Source organism: Procambarus clarkii, chromosome 18 (assembly GCF_040958095.1).
Source record: "Procambarus clarkii isolate CNS0578487 chromosome 18, FALCON_Pclarkii_2.0, whole genome shotgun sequence".
Lineage (NCBI taxonomy): Eukaryota > Metazoa > Arthropoda > Malacostraca > Decapoda > Cambaridae > Procambarus > Procambarus clarkii.
In genome coordinates this window covers 40,175,141-40,196,948 of record NC_091167.1, presented here as the reverse complement: position 1 = coordinate 40,196,948, position 21,808 = coordinate 40,175,141, and the positions used below count along the sequence as shown (strand labels likewise).

Sequence of the window (21,808 nt, the reverse complement as noted above, 5' to 3'; positions counted from 1 at the left end):
CAAATCGTCCTAGCATTACGTAAGTAATGAAGAAATATGGTATATTTACTTACTATAATGTTGGTGCTACACGTAGAACATGATCAAACCTATTTTTACTCTGAAATAATCTAATTTCATAACGAAATGAGACGTAAATATGTGAGAGGTGACGCCATAGGAAGTCGACGGTCCAAGCGACAATTTTGTGGAGCGACTTATCCAAGATATATGGTCGCCTGGAGAGTGTTTGCTGCCATATCAGCCTCCTGTACACAGTGATCCAGTCGTCGCATTTCATGGCTCAAATTGTCGCAAATTTAATTGGTGATATTAAGAAGTAGAATGTGTATTTATATAATATCTTTCATAAACAGCCATTAAATCTTTAATATTTATTAAACAAAACGTGTCTGGAAGTTAAATCAACTCCACAGGACAATAAATTTGTTACATAGATACTAGCGTTATTCGTTGGTATGCGTTCGCAATTTAAACTGCTCATGTCCTTTTCGTTCATTGAACACCGAACCCTACACAACCATGCACAACTCAAAGTCCAACAAGTCACACCCCCGGAGTAATGCAATCGGAACCTGACAAGTTGTGTAACCGGAGACCGACCAGTTGTGTAACCGAAGCTTGACCAGTTGTGTAACCGGAGCCCGACCAGTTGTCTAACTGCAAGCCTAACATGAACGAACCAAACAAACAACCTCTGGATCACAACCATGCACGAACGGAAGCCCGACCATGCACAACCCAAAACTCAGCTGACACCCCCGGAGCCCGACCAGTTATTTAACCGGAGCCCGACCAGTTATTTAACCGGAGCCAGACCAGTTATTAACCGGAGCCCGACCAGTTGTGTAACCTGAGCCCCACTAGTTGTGTAACCGGACCCCGACCAGTTGTGCAACCTTAAGCCTAGCAAGTATACATCTCATCCAACCCCCACAAAGCTAAACAGACCCAGCTGAACACAACCAAACTCCATAATTCCTAGCTCGACCAAACAAAAATCTCCTTAGCCTTACATAAAACCCTCCACTTGTCCTAGAAACCAACTATGGAGCCATATCAAACAATTGAACTATATAAAAAAAAAGAAACCCGAATTTCTAGGAAACATATAAACAGAGCCCTAGCAAACAAACCTGAAGCACTAGTACACAAACAACCACTGAAGCACAACCATGTACGAACCGGAGCACAACCATGTGCAACCCAAAGCCCAACAAGTCACACCACTGGTGTTATGTAATCGGAACCCGACAAGTTATGAAACCGGAGCCCGACCAGTTGTCTAACCGCAAGCCTAGCATGAACGAACCAAACAAACAACCTCTGGATCACAACCATGCACGAACGGAAGCCCGACCTTGCACAACCCATAGCCCAAGTGACACCCCCGGAGCCCGACCAGTTATTTAACCGGAGCCCGACCAGTTATTTAACCGGAGCCCGACCAGTTATTTAACCGGAGCCCGACCAGTTGTGTAACCGAAGCTTGACCAGTTGTGTAACTAGACCCCGACCAGTTGTGTAACCATAAGCCTAGCAAGTATACATCTCATCCAACCCCCATAAAGCTAAACAGTCCCAGAGCACAACCAAACTCCATTCCTAGCTCGACCAAACAAAAATCTGCTTAGAGCTACCTAAAACCCTCCACTTGTCCTAGAAACACACTATGGAGCCATATCAAACAATTGAACTATACACAAAAAAAGAAACCCAAATTTCTAGCAAACAAACATAAAGCCCTTGCAAAGAAACAAAGCCCTAGCAAACAAACCTGGAGCACTAGTACACAAACAACCACTGGAGCACAACCATGTACGAACAGGAGCACAACTATGTACGAACCGGAGCACAACCATGCACAACTCAAAGCCCAACAAGTCACACCCCCGGAGTAATGCAATCGGAACCCGACAAGTTGTGTAACCGGAGCCCAACCAGTTGTCTAACTGCAAGCCTAACATGAACGAACCAAACATACAGCCTCTGGATCACAACCATGCACGAACGGAAGCCCGACCATGCACAACCCAAAACTCAGGTGACACCCCCGGAGCCCGACCAGTTACTTAACCGGAGCCCGACCAGTTATTTAACCGGAGCCCGACCAGTTATTAACCGGAGCCCGACCAGTTGTGTAACCTGAGCCCCACCAGTTGTGTAACCGGACCCCGACCAGTTGTGTAACCATAAACCTAGCACGTATACATCTCATCCAACCCCCACCATTAAGCTAAATAGTCCCAGAGCACAACCAAAATCCATTCCTAGCTCGACCAAACAAAAATCTGCTTAGAGCTACCTAAAACCCTCCACTTGCCCTAGAAACCAACTATGGAGCCATATCTAAGTCTAAAACCATGTTTCTCACTTTATTGCCTGAGTAGATAGCCATGAACATGATATCTCTAGCGCACGAATAGCTACAGACCCATATAATAAATTGAGGAAACTGCAACCTATTATTTATTTAATTTAGCAAGGGACAATAATAATGAACTTGTTAATAAATGCCACAATTTCCGCGACTGCTTCGCTTCATGACAGGAATATTTCCTAGTAGAAAAAATAAGTTTAAAATCCTCCAACATGTTTTTTTTTTCCAAAGAGGATTAGGCCACATCCATTTCTTGCATTCTATGTACGCTAGACATTGCCCTATATATATATTTTTTTATCTTTTGTCACATCAAATGGGAAGTATACCACAGTACATCAAAAGCATGCCACATGAAAAATAAAATCATGCTATAGCACGCGGAAGGCATGTCACAAGATGATAAGGAACTGCTAAAGCAGGAAGATGGCATGCCACATCAAGAGGAAGGAACATCACGGCAGGGGGTTAAGAATGTCACAATACGTGGAAGGGCTGCCACAACAGGAAAAGGAATGCCGTGGAAGGGGAAGGAATGGGGAGAAATGCGGAAGGGGTGAGAGGATAATGCGGAAAGGGTAAGTGGGTGGGGGGCTAATGCAAGTGATTTGAGGCAGAAGTGAGGGGGGGGGGGTTAATGCTGGAAAGGTGAAGAGGTAATTCCAATGGGGTGAAGGGGTAATGCGGGTTGGGTGAGGGAGTAATGCGGATGGGATGAGTGGGGTTAATGCGAGTGTGGTGAAATGCGGAATGAATGAGGAGGGGGGCTGCAGGGATAGAGAGTTATGTGATTTGGGGTCAGTGGGCAATGCAAGGTTAGGTGCAGGGGTAATGTGTGAGGGATGAGGTGGGTATTCGGGTGGAGTGAGAGGGTGATGCAAGTGTGGGTGCATGGGTTGGGCTGTAATCAAAGATGTGTAGGAAAGATGTCTGATAAAATGCATAGACCCTTACGTTAGCCTAACTAGAAAATTTAAGCATACAATTTCCATTACAAAAGGCCTTCTCCACCTATTGAGAATGTCAAATATACGTTCATTATCCTAACTTACATAATAACTGTAAAAAGTCACCTCCATTAAAATAAATACTCTTATTACAAAATAGCCTATGCTGGGCGCCATTGTTGCCACGTTTTATTTCCCGCCAAAACAGCCTTCCCCGGTGTACTAGGCTTATCGCCCAAGACATTTCCCGCCAAACATGTGATTATATGGGTGTGGGAGGTGTGTGCAGGGATGTGTGTGGTGTATATGGGTATGCTAGGTGTGCATAGATGAATATAGGTGAAGGTGTGCAGTAGTGTGGGAGTTGTATATGAGTGAGGGAGGACTGTATGTGTACGAGGGGGGGGGGGGTTGTACATAGGTGTTGGAGGTGTATATGGGTTTGTGGCAGGTGTATATGTGTTGGAGGTGTATATGGGTTTGTGGCAGGTGTATATGTGTTGGAGGTGTATATGGGTTTGTGGCAGGTGTATATGTGTTGGAGGTGTATATGGGTTTGTGGCAGGTGTATATGTGTTGGAGGTGTATATGGGTTTGTGGCAGGTGTATATGGGTGTGTGGGAGGTGTATATGACTGTTGGAGGTGTATATGGATGTATGGGAGGTGTATATGGGTATGGGAGGTGTATATGGATGTGGGAGGTGTATATGTGTGTGGGAGGTATATATGGTTGTGGGAGGTGTATATGGGTGTAGGAGGTGTATATGGGTGTGGGAGGTGTATATGGGTGTAGGAGGTGTATATGGGTGTGGGAGGTGTATATGGATGTGGGAGGTGTATATGGTTGTGGGAGGTGTATATGGATATGGGAGGAGTGTATGGGTGTGGGAGGTGTATATATGGGTGTGGGAGGTGTATATGGGTGTAGGAGGTGTATATGGGTGTGGGAGGTGTATATGGGTGTGAGAGGTGTATATGGGTGTGGGAGGTGTATATGGTTGTGGGAGGTGTATATGGATATGGGAGGAGTGTATGGGTGTGGGAGGTGTATATGGGTGTGGAAGGTGTATATGGTTGTGGGAGGTGTATATGGATGTGGGAGGTGTATATGGGTGTGGGAGGTGTATATAGGTGTGGGAGGTGTATATGGGTGTAGGAGGTGTATATGGGTGTGGGAGGTGTATATGGGTGTGGGAGGTGTATATGGTTGTGGGAGGTGTATATGGATGTGGGAGAAGTATATGGGTGTGGGAGGTGTATATATGGGTGTGGGAGGTGTATATGGGTGTAGGAGGTGTATATGGGTGTGGGAGGTGTATATGGGTGTGAGAGGTGTATATGGGTGTGGGAGGTGTATATGGGTGTGGGAGGTGTATATGGTTGTGGGAGGTGTATATGGGTGTGGGAGGTGTATATGGTTGTGGGAGGTGTATATGGGCGTGAGAGGTGTATATGGGTGTGAGAGGTGTATATGGGTGTGGGAGGTGTATATGGTTGTGGGAGGTGTATATGGGCGTGAGAGGTGTATATGGGTGTGAGAGGTGTATATGGGTGTGGGAGGTGTATATGGGTGTGGGAGGTGTATATGGTTGTGGGAGGTGTATATGGATGTGGGAGAAGTATATGGGTGTGGGAGGTGTATATATGGGTGTGGGAGGTGTATATGGGCGTGAGAGGTGTATATGGGTGTGGGAGGTGTATATGGGTGTGGGAGGTGTATATGGTTGTGGGAGGTGTATATGGATGTGGGAGAAGTATATGGGTGTGGGAGGTGTATATATGGGTGTGGGAGGTGTATATGGGTGTAGGAGGTGTATATGGTTGTGGGAGGTGTATATGGATGTGGGAGAAGTATATGGGTGTGGGAGGTGTATATATGGGTGTGGGAGGTGTATATGGGTGTAGGAGGTGTATATGGGTGTGGGAGGTGTATATGGGTGTGAGAGGTGTATATGGGTGTGGGAGGTGTATATGGTTGTGGGAGGTGTATATGGGCGTGAGAGGTGTATATGGGTGTGAGAGGTGTATATGGGTGTGGGAGGTGTACATGGGTGTGAGAGGTGTATATGGGTGTGGGAGGTGTACATGGGTGTGAGAGGTGTATATGGGTGTGGGAGGTGTATATGGTTGTGGGAGGTGTATATGGTTGTGGGAGGTGTATATGGTTGTGGGAGGTGTATATAGTTGTGGGAGGTGTATATGGGTGTGGGAGGTGTATATGGGTGTGGGAGGTGTATATGGGCGTGGGAGGTGTATATGGGTGTGGGAGGTGTATATGGATGTGGGAGGTATATATATACATATGTGGGTGTATGAGGATTAATAAGGGTGTAAGGTGTGCATGGGTGTGAGGAGTGGTGTATGCATGGGAGGTGCCTTATTACACATACACACATCGTATTCATATATAACTCTAACCTTAGAAATCTCTCACCACAAAATAAAATTTATTATATCACTCGTGTCATAATAATTGTCATGGCGAGTCCCATATGACACGCGGGACTCGCCGTGATGGCGGAAATATGAGCCTGAAATTAATTTCATGCCTTAAATTACCGTCCCCCTTCCTCCCTTAAATCTGATTTACATCGTTCCCCATCTTGAACAAACATATAGGATGTGTGTCTTATGATTTCATAACGGCAACAAAACATAGGAAATATATATATATATATATATGACTGACTAGATGCGATAATGAATTTTCCCGCAAATTTCTGGCAAGCGGACATGGGGGCACAAGCTGCGCGCGCATCCTTGCTTGGCGCGCCGTTTACTTACTGGTCGCGGCACCTGTTAGAAATGTTACGGTCACTGTGATTGGCTGCAGTGTGCAGGCGCGAAATGTGCTTTGGTTCGCCTTGAATGTTCACCAATATTTGCCTTGTGATCATAAGAAGATACTTTAAATAAATAAATAAATAAATAAATAAATAAATAAATAAATAAATAAATAAATATATAACAAGGCACGATACTTACTAACGTCCCATGTATATAAGATGGCACGTTACTTACTAGTCCTATATATATATGTGAGAAGGCCCGTTACTTACTAGTCACATGTATATACACGAAGGTACGTTACTTACTAGTCCCATATATATATGAGAAGGCACGTTACTTAAAAAAGTCACAGGTATATGAGAAGGCATGTTACTTACTAGTCCCATATATATATATATATATATATATATATATATATATATATATATATAAGAAGGCACGTTACTTACTAGTCACATGTATGTAACACGGGTTAGGGTTTCTCTCTCTCTACTTCTCTACCTTCTACTCCCTCTCTACCCGTATTCTTACTTTTTATTCTCTACCAAGGGACTCCAAAACTTTTACCAAAGCCAACTCCACGCCACGTGGTCCTAAGACGATTGACCGACTTAGGATTCTACACCCAGTATGACGTGACCTAGGCTCTGAGCAAAACCCTAGAGTCGCCTCTACGCTGCCACCACCAGACCAGCAACACAGAGCAATGATCGAGGTCTGGATCGATCACGCTAATTAATCAACCTTGGGGCTTGATCCCCACTCGATGACCGTGGAAACTTAAGAGTGTGAAATTAATTACACGGGAATGATTCGATGTTAGAATCGATGTTAGAATCGGCGCCCAATCCAACTCTGCCTCGTGTAGACCACGTGACCAGGACAAGTATACACATAAAACACATGGAAAATAATAAAAATGCAAAATACTAACAATTTTAATTTATTAAAAGAAAACTAAAACAAAAATCTAAATATGTTCACTCCCTGTCACTTTAACACTTCCTACTTGACCTGAATGGCAAATGAGACTATTTCTATACATAACAATAGCAACTATACCTCTATGTTTTACCAGCTAAAGATGTTGGGCTGGTCTTGGGGAGAGGTAAGATGTTTGTCCTATCCCAGCTGCTCTGCAGATCACACTGATCTGTCCTCGTCTGATCTAGCCCAGACTAGAACATTGTATTGTTCCGCATCGCTTACCCAGTTACTTTAGCAAGGTTAAGTTATAACAATTAACCTGTTGTACTTAATTGATCCAGACTGGTTGAATTATTTTACCGAAATTAAATTACACAAACATCTACGGCAGAGCTGTTCCCGATCCCCAAAATGGTTAATTGAACTTTGAGAAATAATAGACATGTCAACCCTGCTGACCTATGACCGCCGGTCACTCCGCCTTACAAGTTAGATCTGATTCGTGACGTCACTGATGGTGACAAACTCAATAATTAGAATACTCTTGATATTGTATCCAGTACTATTATACAATACAATTTTAATGCAAAATGAATAAAGGCTAATTTCTCTAAATTACTGAATACTATAGGATGATTCATTATACGCAGCTATGAACAAAGCGTCGGTTATTTCCACCGCGAATTCCCCTGGGGGTCCTGGGCGTTGTTGAGAGGTCAGGTCCCTACTCTAACTTCTGGAATAATTCTTACAACAGCCTAGTTTGTTACATGTATATGAGAAGGCACGTTACTTACTAGTCACATGTATATGAGAAGGCACGTTACTTACTAGTCACATGTATATGAGAAGGATCGTTACTTACTAGTCACATGTATATATGAGAAAGCACGTTAGTTACTAGTCACATGTTTATGAAAAGGCACGTTACTTACTAGTCACATGTATATGAGAAGGCACGTTACTTACTAGTCACATGTATATGAGAAGGCACGTTACTTACTAGTCACATGTGTATGAGAAGGCCCGTTACATACTAGTCACATGTATATGAGAAGGCACGTTACTTACTAGTCACATGTATATGAGAAGGCACGTTACTTACTAGTCACATGTATATGAGAAGGCCCGTTACTTACTAGTCACATGTATATGAGAAGGCCTGTTACTTACTACAGTCACATGTATATGAGAAGGCATGTTACTTACTAGTCACATGTATATGAGAAGGCCCGTTACTTACTAGTCACATGTATATATGAGAAGGCACGTTACTTACTAATCACATGTATATATGAGAAGGCACGTTACTTACTAGTCACATGTATATATAAGAAGGCGTGTTGCTTACTAGTCACATGTATATGAGAAGGCACGTTACTTACTAGTCACATGTATATGAGAAGGCACGTTACTTACTAGTCACATGTATATGAGAAGGCACGTTACTTACTAGTCACATGTATATATAAGAAGGCATGTTGCTTACTAGTCACATGTATATGAGAAGGCACGTTACTTACTAGTCACATGTATATGAGAAGGCACGTTACTTACTAGTCACATGTATATGAGAAGGCACGTTACTTACTAGTCACATGTAATTTACTTATATATGATAAAGCCACGTTCCATGGGATTTGAGTGAGTAACGTGCTTTTTAATATATATACATGTAACTTAAGTAACGTGCTTTCTCATATATACATGAGACTTCAGTAAGTAACGTGCCTTCTCATATATATATATATATATATATATATATGGGACTTTAGTTAGTAACATGCCTTCTCCCATATATACATAGGACAGTAACATCCCTTCTCATATATATATATAGTTATATATATATGTGACTTGAGGAATTATAGTGCCTTCTCATATATATATATATATATATATATATATATATATATATATATATATATATATAACGGTAATATATAATATATTAGTAACGGTAATATATATATATATATATGTGACGGTAACGCGTTGGTGTTCGGCTGTTTAAGGCTAGGGGTATGGCCTCGTCACATAGTTATAAAAAAAAATAGAAAAACTGGAACTTCGTCTGTGGTAAGGTAAGGAGAAGACACACAAAACACAAGTAAACTTTAACAATGAAATTTTAATTACGTTAAATAAATCAAAACATGAAAATAATGCACAAACAAATTCTTATAATAAAATCAATGAATCAAAATAATAAGAATACTTAAATGACACAATGAAAAGTTACGTTAAGTCAAAATAACAAGAAGTGCAACAAAAGTTTAGTGGGAGGTGCTGGAATATTGGCTTAAAGCCACCACCTCTCTCAGTACACGCTAACGTCTAGCTGGGAGGAGTGCTGGCTACGAAAGCACGGAACATTCTGAGGACTGATGTTGGGGCGACCCCAGACATCAGGTAGTATTGGGGGGCGAGTGCAGGTGCAGCCAGACCGGCGACCAATCAGCGGAGCCGTAGCGATCAACGGGTAGTTTGGTGGTTGGAGTTCGAACAGGTGGCTGGATGCATACGTTTCTGCTCACCCTGGCAAGCCTTGCTGGTGCTGGTGTTGTTGTCGTTGTTTGACATTTCTTCCATAGTCTTTTATATAATTGTGACGACGTAATTATGAAGGGAAGAGCAGGCTCAATCTCTTGAAGGAGATTATTGTCACAATATATATATATATATATATATATATATATATATATATATATATATATATATATATATATATATATATATATATATACATGGGACTTAAGTAGGTAACGTGCCTTCTCATATACATGTGACTTTAGTGAGTAGCATGCCTTCTCATATACATGTGACTTTAGTGAGTAGCGTGGCTTCTCATGTATACATGGGACTAGTAAGTAACGTGCCTTCTCATATATATATATATATATATATATATATATATATATATATATATATATATATATATATATATATATATGGGACTAGTAAGTAACGTGCCTTCTCATATATATATATGGGACTAGTAAGTAACGTGCCTTCTCATATATATGAGAAGAGAGAGATGAAAGTTTTATCCATATCTCTGTGGATTTTCCGCATACAAATGATCAGTGTTTCGTGATTTAAATTTTTTAAATTTTGCCCCGAGGGGCGAGTTTATTGGGCAGCGCCACTCATCTTGTGAGTGAACATACCGCCATAGCAGAATGTACAACACTCCCCAATAGGAAGAAAAGCCGCTGGGTTGTTCATCCTGTCACTTGTACCTGATCGTCATCTGCATATATATATATATATATATATATATATATATATATATATATATATATATATATATATATATATATATATATATATATATATATATATATATATATATATATATATAAATATATATATATACGTATGGACTGTAAAATACATGAAGACTACCCATATTGGAGAGTCAATATGTGAAACATTGCATTATTACTTTGTCTAGAAGTACCCTAGTACTATTAGTATATTATTAGTGAAATATTATATATATTTTTATTATTCTATACAGTATATTGTTATTCATATCCGTTGTAGTGCAAGCAGTTTGTAACTAGCTAATATATAATTAAATGTGAGGTCTGCAGATAAAATATTCTTTGTGCCTTCTAGAATCTTTCCACGCCACATATCACACATGGTTTATTTGTATGTTGGAAATTTGTCAGGATGCGACCCACAATAGTCGACTAGCACCCAAGTGCCTATATCCTGTTAAGTGAAGAGAGGCAGCAGGTGTAAGGAGACTTGCCCATCTGTCTCGCCTTGCTCAGGATATACATATATATTGTTCTAGAAATTACGCAACAGGGAGGGCAGGAAGCGCTGTCATTTTATGGCCGCCCACTGCTACACATAGCCTAGTCATTTCCGACTACTGATGCCCGCTATACTAAATCTAGCTTACTATATATTATATATATGAGAACTACATAAAAAAATATGCTTATTTGTGTACCCAATAATTAGAATTATGATAACTCTTGTGCAAATATAGAAGTAAATTCATATCTTAGACTTTACTTTTAGGCCTTCATATATTTAGGCCTTGAACTTACAAGTAAACCTGAGTACACGAATATCAATGTCTCTGTAAAAAACTCGACTGGATGGTCTTGTAAAATAATAAATATATTGGTTAGATTAGCATTGGTTAGGTGAGGTTTGGTTTGGTTTGGTGGTGGCTTAAGGTCTATCATCTACCTGCATAAAAGTTATTAAGGCCGTGACACTAGCTTACTGATAACCAACAAGTTTATATATGGGGGTATACCAGCTCTCGGTGTAACCTTGTTGGTTAGGCCGTTAATTTGTATAGGGTTTGGGTGAGAGCCGGCTCCTACTTCTATCGCCATTTTTCCCCGTTCCCTATCCCGCATTTTTCTTCATTATTATTTAATTTATTTCTGTTAGTGAAAAAAATACCCAGTGGACGAAGCTGACTGCCTTGAGATGACAACCCTAACAGTATAATTACATTATGCGGAAAATTACCGATTTCTGCATCTATATAAACCGCAAATTAAAAGAAAATCTAATAGCAATGGCACATTTCAGCAGAGAATACATCCCTCTCTGAATTCGCGCCAAGAACATCCAAAACCAGCCAACAGCAAGGAGCCAGCGCCCTGGTTATAGCCAATCAGAGTACGCCTTACATCCGCGTTACTTGAGCTTCGGCCGTCGACCAATAGGAGGTTGGCTCGAGGGGTCGGCGCGCGGCATCCTTTACTTGCCCGGGGGCTCTCGAAGGGGGAAGACGTGGCAGCGAACCCAGGTAAGGACTATTACGTTATTTCTCGGTTTGTCGTGATTTAACCAATTAATTGACGCTATCAGTACTACCAGAAGGTCATTCAGAGCGAGTATTGAAAAGCCGAAGGCATCACTGCCAAGATTTATATACAAATCTTTGAAATTAGGAGATTTTAGCAACCGGGTCTTCTGGCGAGGGCGCTTTTCCCCTATCCAGCCCAGATCAGCCATTTTTGATGACTATATTAACTTTTTCCACGCACCTGTGTGATTTACGGCAGGATATTATTTTATGTATTTGACATTGTATAATTTAACTATGGTAAAGCCACGTTCCATGGGACTTCAGTAAGTATCGTGCCTTCTCATTTATATATATGCGACTTCAGTAACGTCTCATACAAGTGACTTCAGTAACGTGCCTTGACATTTATTAAGTAGCATATGTAAGTAAGTAACGTGCATTCCCATATACATGTGACGTCAGTAACGTGCCTTCTCATATACATGACTTCAGTAACGTGCCTTCTCATATGTGACTAGTAACGTGCCTTCTCATATACAAGTGACTTCAGTAACGTGCCTTATATACATGCGACTTCAGTAACGTGCCTTCTCATATACATGTGACTTCAGTAACGTGCCGTCTCATACATGTGACTTCAGTAACGTGCCGTCTTATACATGACTTCAGTAACGTGCCGTCTCATACATGTGACTTCAGTAACGTTCCTTGTCATATACATGTGACTTCAGTAACGTGCCTTCTCATACATGTGACTTCAGTAACGTGCCTTGTCATATACATGTGACTTCAGTAACTTTCCTTGTCATACATGTGACTTCAGTAACTTTCCTTGTCATATACATGTAACTTCAGTAACGTGCCTTCTCATACAGGAGACTTCAGTAACGTACCTTCCCATACATGTGACTTCAGTAACGTGCCTTCTCATACATGTGACTTCAGTAACATGCCTTCTCATATATATGTGACAAGTAACGTATTCTCATACACGTGACTTCAGTAACGTTCCTTGTCATATGACTGAAGGACCTCATATATGTGACTTCAGTAGCGTGTCTTGTCATATGTGACTTACGTAACGTGCCTTCTCATACATGTGACTTAAACAACTTACCATCTCATATACATGTGACTTCAGTAACGTGCTGTCATATGTGACTTAAGTAAAGTGCCTTCTCATACATGGGATTTCAGTAATGTGCCTTCTCATATACATGTGACTTCAGTAACGTACCTTGTCATATATATATATATATTATATATATATGTATATATATATATATATATATAATATATATATACATATATGTATATATGTATATTAATGTATGTATATCATATATATACATATATATATATATATATATATATATATATATATATATATATATATATATATATATAATATATATATATTTTATATATATAATATATATATTTTATATATATAATATATATAAAATATATATGACTTAAGTAACGTGCCTTCTCATATACATGTGACTTGAGTAACGTGCCTTCTCATATACATGTGACTTCAGTAACGTGCTTTCTCATACATGTGACTTCAGTAATGTGCCTTGTCATATGTGATTTAAGTAACGTGCCTTCTCATATACATTTGACTTCAGTAACGTGCCTTCTCATGTACATGTGACTTAAGTAACGTTTTCTCATGTGAAGCTGACTGCCTTGAGATGACAACCCTAACAGTATAATTACATTATACGGTAAATTACCGATTTCTTCATCCATCGAGAAAGTAAATTAAAAGAAAGTCTAATAGCAATGGCACATTTCAGCAGAATATATGTGAATTCGCGCCAAGAACATCCAAAACCAGCCAACAGCAAGGAGCCAGCGCCCTGGTTATAGCCAATCAGAGTACGCCTTACATCCGCGTTACTTGAGCTTCGGCCGTCGACCAATAGGAGGTTGGCTCGAGGGGTCGGCGCGCGGCATCCTTTACTTGCCCGGGGGCTCTCGAAGGGGGAAGACGTGGCAGCGAACCCAGGTAAGGACTATTACGTTATTTCTCGGTTTGTCGTGATTTAACCAATTAATTGACGCTATCAGTACTACCAGAAGGTCATTCAGAGCGAGTATTGAAAAGCCGAAGGCATCACTGCCAAGATTTATATACAAATCTTTGAAATTAGGAGATTTTAGCAACCGGGTCTTCTGGTGAGGGCGCTTTTCCCCTATCCAGCCCAGATCAGCCATTTTTGATGACTATATTAACTTTTTCCACGCACCTGTGTGATTTACGGCAGGATATTATTTTATGTATTTGACATTGTATAATTTAACTATGGTAAAGCCACGTTCCATGGGACTTCAGTAAGTATCGTGCCTTCTCATATATATATATGCGACTTCAGTAACGTCTCATACAAGTGACTTCAGTAACGTGCCTTGACATTTATTAAGTAGCATATGTAAGTAAGTAACGTGCATTCCCATATACATGTGACGTCAGTAACGTGCCTTCTCATATACATGACTTCAGTAACGTGCCTTCTCATATGTGACTAGTAACGTGCCTTCTCATATACATGCGACTTCAGTAACGTGCCTTCTCATATACACGTGACTTCAGTAACGTGCCGTCTCATACATGTGACTTCAGTAACGTGCCGTCTCATACACGTGACTTCAGTAACGTGCCGTCTCATACACGTGACTTCAGTAACGTTCCTTATCATATACATGTGACTTCAGTAACGTGCCTTCTCATATACATGTGACTTCAGTAACGTGCCTTGTCATATACATGTGATTGCAGTAACTTTCCTTGTCATATGCATGTAACTTCAGTAACGTGTCTTCTCATACATGAGACTTCAGTAACGTACCTTCCCATACATGAGACTTCAGTAACGTACCTTCCCATACATGTGACTTCAGTAACGTGCCTTCTCATATACACGTGACTTCAGTAACATGCCTTCTCATATATGACTTAAGTAACGTATTCTCATACACGTGACTTCAGTAACGTGCCTTGTCATATATGACTGAAGGACCTCATACATGTGACTTCAGTAGCGTCTTGTCATATGTGACTTACGTAACGTGCCTTCTCATACATGTGACTTAAATAACTTACCTTCTCATATACATGTGACTTTAGTAACGTGCCGTCTCATACATGTGACTTCAGTAACGTGCCGTCTCATATACATGACTTCAGTAACGTGCCGTCTCATACATGACTTCAGTAACGTGCCTTCTCTTACATGTGACTTCAGTAACGTGCCTTCTTTTCATGTGACTTTAGTAACGTGCCTTCTCATACATAAGACCAGTAACGTACCTTCTTATACATGTGACTTCAGTAACGTGCCTTGTCATATACACCAGACTTCAATAACGTGCCTTCTCATACATGTGACTTCAGTAACGTGCCTTCTCATACATGAGACTTCAGTAACGTACCTTTCCATACATGTGACTTCAGTAACGTGCCTTCTCATATACATGTGACTACAGTAATGTGCCGTCATGTGTGTTTCAAGTAACGTGCCTTTTCATATACATGTGACTTCAGTAACATGCCTTCTCATATATATGTGACTTAAGTAACGTATTCTCATACACGTGACTTCAGTAACATGCCTTGTTATATATGACTGAAGTACCTTCTCATACATGTGACTTCAGTAACGTGCCTTGTCATATATGTAATTTCTCATGTGACTTCAGTAGCGTATCTTGTCATATATGACTTACGTAACGTGCCTTCTCATACATGTGACTTAAATAACTTGCCTTCTCATATACATGTGACTTAAGTAACAGACCTTCTCATACATGTGACTAGTAACGTGCCTTCTCATACATGTGACTTCAGTAACGTGTCTTGTCAAATGTGACTTAAGTAACGTGCCTTCTCATATACATGTGACTTCAGTAACGTGCCTTCTCATATACATGTGACTTCAGTAACGTGCCTTCTCATATACATGTGACTTCAGTAACGTGCCTTCTCATATACATGTGACTTCAGTAACGTGCTTTCTCATGCATGTGACCAGTAATGTGCCTTGTCATATATGTGATTTAAGTAACGTGCCTTCTCATATACATGTGACTTCATTAACGTGCCTTCTCATGTACATGTGACTTAAGTAACGCGTTTTCTCACATGACTTAAGTAACGTGCCTTGTCATGTGACTAAGTAACGTGCCTTGTCATGTGACTTAAGTAACGTGCCTTCTCATATATATGACTTCAGTTATGTGTCTTGTCATATATGTGATTTAAGTAACGTGCCTTTTCATATACATGTGACTTCAGTAATGTGCCTTCTCATATATATATATACATGACTTCAATATGTAACGTGCCACGCTTTTGCACTTTTTCCTCTCTTCCCTGTCTTCCCTGTCTTCTCTATTCTTCACTTCTCTTCCATCTCCTCTCCCTTCTCTCTCCTGTCCTCTTTTCTACCCTCTTCCTCTCCTCTCGTTCCCTTCATTTTTCCTCTCCCCTCCTACATCTCTTCTCTCAATCACCACTTCTTCCCCTCTCTTCTCCCAGTCTCTTCACTCCATTCCTTTGTGTTTCATCTCCTGTCCTTTCTCTCTCCCTCTCTCTCCCTCTCGTTTCTTCTCTCCCCTCTTCCTCTTTTCCCTCCCTTTTTCTTTGCTCTCTTTCCTTTCCTTCTTTCCCTATTCATATCTCTCCACCTTACTCTATTCTCCCTTCATTCTCTTTTGTCACTCCTCGTCTCCCCTTCATTCCTTTCTCCTCCCTCTTCTCACTCCTCTGCTTTCCTCCTATATCCTCCCTCTGGTTATTTCTGCCCTCCTTTTCTTTTTTCCTCCCTCTCCTTTCCTCTTTTCTCTTACTCCTTTTTCGCCTCCCTTTTACTCTTTTCTCCTTACCACTCCTTTCCACTCTTACTTATTTCCTTCTCCCGTCTCTTCTATCCTCTCTCCATTCATCTCTCATTCGTCTCCTCTCCTTTATCTTTACTCCACATTCTCGTCTCCCGTCCTTTCTCTCACCTTCATCTTCTCCCTCGTTCTCCTTTCTTCGTTCTTCCTTTCTTTCTCCTTTGCTCCTTCTTTCCTTTCCTCTTCTCCCTATTCATATCTTTCAGTTTTCTCACCTCATGTCACTCTTCTCCTCCCGTCCTTTCCGTTCTCCCCATTCCTCTCATTTCACTCTTTTCATTCGTCTTTCACTCCTCTCTTGCTATTCTCCTTTCTCCAATCTTCTCCTTTCCTCTCCATTCACAGCTCAGTCCTCTTTTACTCTCCACTCATATCTCACTCGTCTCTTCTCCCATGCTTTCCTTTCCCTCACTCGCTTTCCCCTCCCTCATTTTTCTCTTCTCCTTTTCTCTCATCTCATCTCTCTTCTGTCTCCTCTCTCAACTCATATCTCACTTCTCGCATCTTTTCTCACCCCACCTCTTCCTGTCCCTAGTTTCTCTTCTCTCTCCCTCTTTTCTCTTCAAGTCTTATCCTCTCCCTCTTTCCTCTAATATTTCTCAGCTCTTTCTTATCTTCCGTTCTCGTATCTCTTTTTGTCGACCTTTTTCCTCTTATTGTGTCCGTACCATCACCCTTTTTCCTCTTCTCGTCTCCTCCTTACCCTCTTTTCTCTCTTATCTATTAATTTCTGTCCTCCCTCTTCTCTCAGTCCTCTCTATTTCTCCCCTTTACTCTCCTTTCAATTTTTCTACTTTATCCTCTTTTGCCTCCTATATCCACTCCCTATCTTTCATCTCCTCTTCTTTGTCCCCACTCTACTCCTTCCTCTCCTTTATCTCATAACTTCTTTATCTTATTTCCTCTTTTCTACTTTTTATTCATCTCATAAATTTTATCCCTGCCCTTGTGTGTCAGTGCGCAATAGAAATTTGTAAATTGAAACATTATAATCTAATGTAGTTGATTATAACTGATATATATGTGCTTCAGCCTTCAATTTTATTGTCTAGTGTATGATTCTCTGTCCTGTGTGACAATGAATACCAGCATCATCCTCACTCTAATAAGGCCTAATTCAATTACGCAGATTCGGCAAAATTTTAATTAAACTTCGTCAGTAAAGATGTTAATAATAATTTCTCATCCCTCTTATTTCCTCTCCTTTTTCTCCTTTCCCTTTCCTCATCCCTCTTTCTCCTTACTCTCCTCTCATCCCTCTTTCTCCTTACTCTCCTCTCATCCCTCTCTCTCTTTACTCTCCTCTCATCCCTCTTTCTCCTCCATACTCTCCTCTCATCCCTCTCTTTCTCCTCCATACTCTCCTCTCATCCCTCTTTCTCCTCCATACTCTCCTCTCATCCCTCTCTCTCCTCCATACTCTCCTCTCCTCTTTCTCCTTACTCATCTCTCCTGTCCTCTTTCCTCCTCTCCTCTCCCTTTTTCTCTTCTGTCTTCTCTCTTTCTTTTTTCTTAATGGATATACAGTATTGTATATATACAGTATATTTATTTATTTCCAGAATGCTTACTCTTCTGACTTGCTTGAGCCGTGAAAGACGTGAGCGAACTCTGCAAGAGGTGGTCGAACTCTGCAAGATATGCTGCTTCTTGATATTGTTTTTAAGACTTGACGGATGTTTCTCTCAGGTAGGCTTTTAAATTTATATTTTGGGCAACTTCATTCCCATTCTTTGGTCAGGCTGTTCCTGGTAGGGGACTTGGCTGTTCTCACCTCCTAGGATAGCCTTGGTGGAGGTGGGTGTTATCCTACTCCAGGATAGCTCTTGAGGCCCTCTTGGCCTTGGGCAGCCTTAATGGTTGTACTTGACCCCGGCGGAACACCAATCGCTGCTAGCCAGGGGGAAGGAAGTACTCTCCTCCCTAGGCTAGCCTTGGTGGGGTTGAGTGTTAACCTACTCCAGGATAGCCCTTGGGGCCCTCTTGGCCTTGGGCAGCCTTAATGGTTGTACTTGACCCCGGCGGAACACCAATCCCTGCTAGCCAGGGGGAAGTACTCTCCTCTCTAGGCTAGCCTTGCCTTGGTGGGGTTGAGTGTTAACCTACTCCAGGATAGCCCTTGGGGCCCTCTTGGCCTTGGGCAGCCTTAATGGTTGTACTTAACCCCGGCGGGACTCCATTCCCTGCTAGCCAGGGAGGAGGGGGTGTCCTCTTCCCCTGGCTAGTCTTCATTCTGCAGCAAACCTTGTTTGCTGCATTTCACCACAGCAGGGTACTTCACTGCAAGCTTCGGAGCTACATCAACTCTACTAGCCTTGGAAGTTTATTTTCCTCTTCGACTACCGATGGAGCACCTCTTCACCTCCAGGTTACTTTTGGGGCTACAATTACCTCCAAATTAGTCATGGCGATTATCCTCCCCAGTAGCCATGATTGGGATCCTATGTCCCTTCTGGTGTCCATAGAGGCTAGATTTATTTCTAGCAGTTTAACCATTTCAAAATTATATTTTATGCACTTTAATTGTTTTATTAAAATGCTAATAATTGTTATTTTTCTTTACAGCTTATTTCCCTTATAATTATTTCCGTATAACCTAATCACCTGTATTTTTATAATGGTTTGCATGTAACCTATTTATTTTTTCAATTGCTTTGTGTATAACCTAAATATTTATGCACATGCTTTCCATGTAGTCTAATCATTTATCAATAGATTTCCCCTACAGGTTAATGTTTTGTAATGGTTTTCATTACTATTACCGAATTTTGTGATTCCTTTCCGTATAGGATGTTATTTTTTTTTTGTACAGGATAATTTTTTATAGTATGCTTTTTCCCTAACACCATATTAATTTTTTTCCTGCAGAATGCTAATTTTTCCCTTCAAGCATACAATTTTTTTCTTTACAGAATTTAAATGATTTTCTTTTCACCATATTATATTTTTTGTACTTTCAGCTACTAATTTTTTTCCTTCCACAACTTAAATGTTTTTCCATTCAACATGCTAAATGTCTTACTTTTCAGCATAATTTATTTTGTTCTATTGCCTAGCATTAATTTTTGCCCGTTAAGCGTATTAATTTTTGCATTATTACTTTGGCCTAATTAATGCTAAATTGTTCTAAATTGTTCTAACACCATATTAATTTTTTCCCTGCAGAATAAAAATTTCTCCCTTCCAGCATACCATTTTTTATCTTTCAGAATTTACAGAATTTAAATGATTATCTTTTCAGCATATTAATTTTTTTTTTACTTTCAGCTACTAATTTTTTCCTCCCACAACTTTTAATGTTTTTCCTTTCATAATTGTCTGCCTTTCAGCATAATTTATTTTGTTTTATTGCTTTGTATTAATTTTTCCCCATTAATCATATTAATTTTTGTATTATTACCTGTAGCTTAATGCATGTTGAATTGTTTTTCTGCTCAATACAGTTTGTTAATTTAAAATTATGTTTATACTAGTTTTCTTTCAGCTTAATCATTTAAATGTTTAAATTACAGATTTATAATTTTGTTACTGGATTGCTTTCTTGTACTCGAATAATTTCTATATTGATTTCTTTATTGTATCTATAATCTAATGTACATTGTACAATCTAATAATTGTATCTAATAATTTTATTATTATATGACCGTCATAATTTTTAAAACGTTTCAGTTTAGTCGTGTTTGCATTATTTTTCATTTAAATGTGTATCATTTATGAGTTATATACACATTTATTGGTGTGACACAGTGGATGTTGTATGTTTCATTTGGTCACTTATATTGAGCAGCATTTGGTCCGGTCAGTAACTGGATGAATGACTACATAGACAGCCTCGCCCATGTTGGTATACCAGTCCAGTATCCAGATGGACTCTAGAGGGCTAACTGGTTCAGTTAACATCATTATGGTCTACAATCTACATAATAGGTAGGCGTCCTTTAGTTTATCTTATTCAATAAAGTGTAAATTTTGTAATCAAAACAATATATGCATATGATATTTAAGTGTACAGTATTAAATATTTTATTAACTTGCTTGTGATGAGCATTACTAATAATAACATGAACAAAATTACTAAGTAAAAATATTTAGTCATTTACATTTTTTCAAATACAGTGAATGACTTTAGAACCAGTAAGTTCTTACATTGGATTTGTTGCGAGTTAATGATGGGTTCAGACGATCTTCGGTCATTACCATAGCAGACATATGTCAACTGTTCATATTTTCGATTTGGGAGCGTTGTATTTAATTGTGGAAGACACAGTATTATGACGATGAGTTAACCATTAATCCATCCATCATGATGAGTCAATCAATTAACCATCATGATGAGTCAATTTATTACAATATTTAAAAAAGCAAATATTTTGCAGTTGCATTGTCTTCATTGCTGAAATTAAAGTCTACTCGCAGCCGTGGAGGACTTCAAGCGAGGACACTACCTGCTTAACATTTGTCATTCGAGAAAGAGAATTCAGCCGGTTGTAATGTTTTAGTGTAAGTATTGCACAATATTTAATTAAAAAGCTTGAACAGTAATTTTAGTTGAAGCAAAAGACAACTTATAGTGATATAAATTAACATGGTAAAACTAGTGTTTGTTATTGGTTTCTCAATATGGCAACCCCACAATGTTACAGAAAGCCTTATATGCAGCCTGCTCCCCGCAACATTGAATGAAAATAGGAAGAGGCATTGAGAACCTCTTGGCTAAATATTAAATCCTATGAAAATGGGAAATTTAGATACAAACATTGAGAACCTCTTGGCTAAATATTAAATCCTATGAAAATGGGAAATTTAGATACAAACATTGAGAACCTCTTGGCTAAATATTAAATCTCATGTAAATGGGGAATTTAGATACAAATTTTCTATAATTAAGAACATGTGATAGTATTTAGTGAGGTAGACAAAGACACCAGCTAAGATTGCGGAGAGGTCAAAAGCCACATTTTGGACAGTTAATGGAAGAGATGTAGCTGGATCTTGGACAATTAATGGAAGAGATGTAGCTGGAACTTGGACAATTAATGGAAGAGATATAGCTGGATCTTGGACAC

The 21,808-nt window shown here is 39.9% G+C and overlaps 1 protein-coding gene and 1 long non-coding RNA gene across 4 annotated transcripts in view; one reads left to right on the top strand and one right to left on the bottom strand.

Moving 5' to 3' along the window:
• Window positions 1–7,199, bottom strand: part of mtTFB2 (mitochondrial transcription factor B2) — a 28,571-nt gene extending 21,372 nt beyond the window's left edge. Inside the window, exon 1 of the mRNA XM_069326518.1 lies at window positions 7,181–7,199. The gene's annotated coding sequence lies outside the window, so the exon portion shown is untranslated. The remainder of the gene's footprint in view (window positions 1–7,180) is intronic.
• A 4,441-nt stretch (window positions 7,200–11,640) lies between these two features.
• Window positions 11,641–21,808, top strand: part of LOC138365874 (uncharacterized) — a 471,205-nt gene continuing 461,037 nt past the window's right edge. The window contains exons 1-5 of one of the 3 annotated variants that reach the window (XR_011229061.1): window positions 11,641–11,834; window positions 13,643–13,854; window positions 18,305–18,431; window positions 20,530–20,669; window positions 21,159–21,242. This is a non-coding gene — a long non-coding RNA (uncharacterized lncRNA). Of the gene's footprint in view, window positions 11,835–13,642; window positions 13,855–18,304; window positions 18,432–20,529; window positions 20,670–21,118; window positions 21,243–21,808 lie in introns of all 3 variants that reach the window. The other 2 variants (XR_011229059.1, XR_011229060.1) reach the window with 2 other exon arrangements.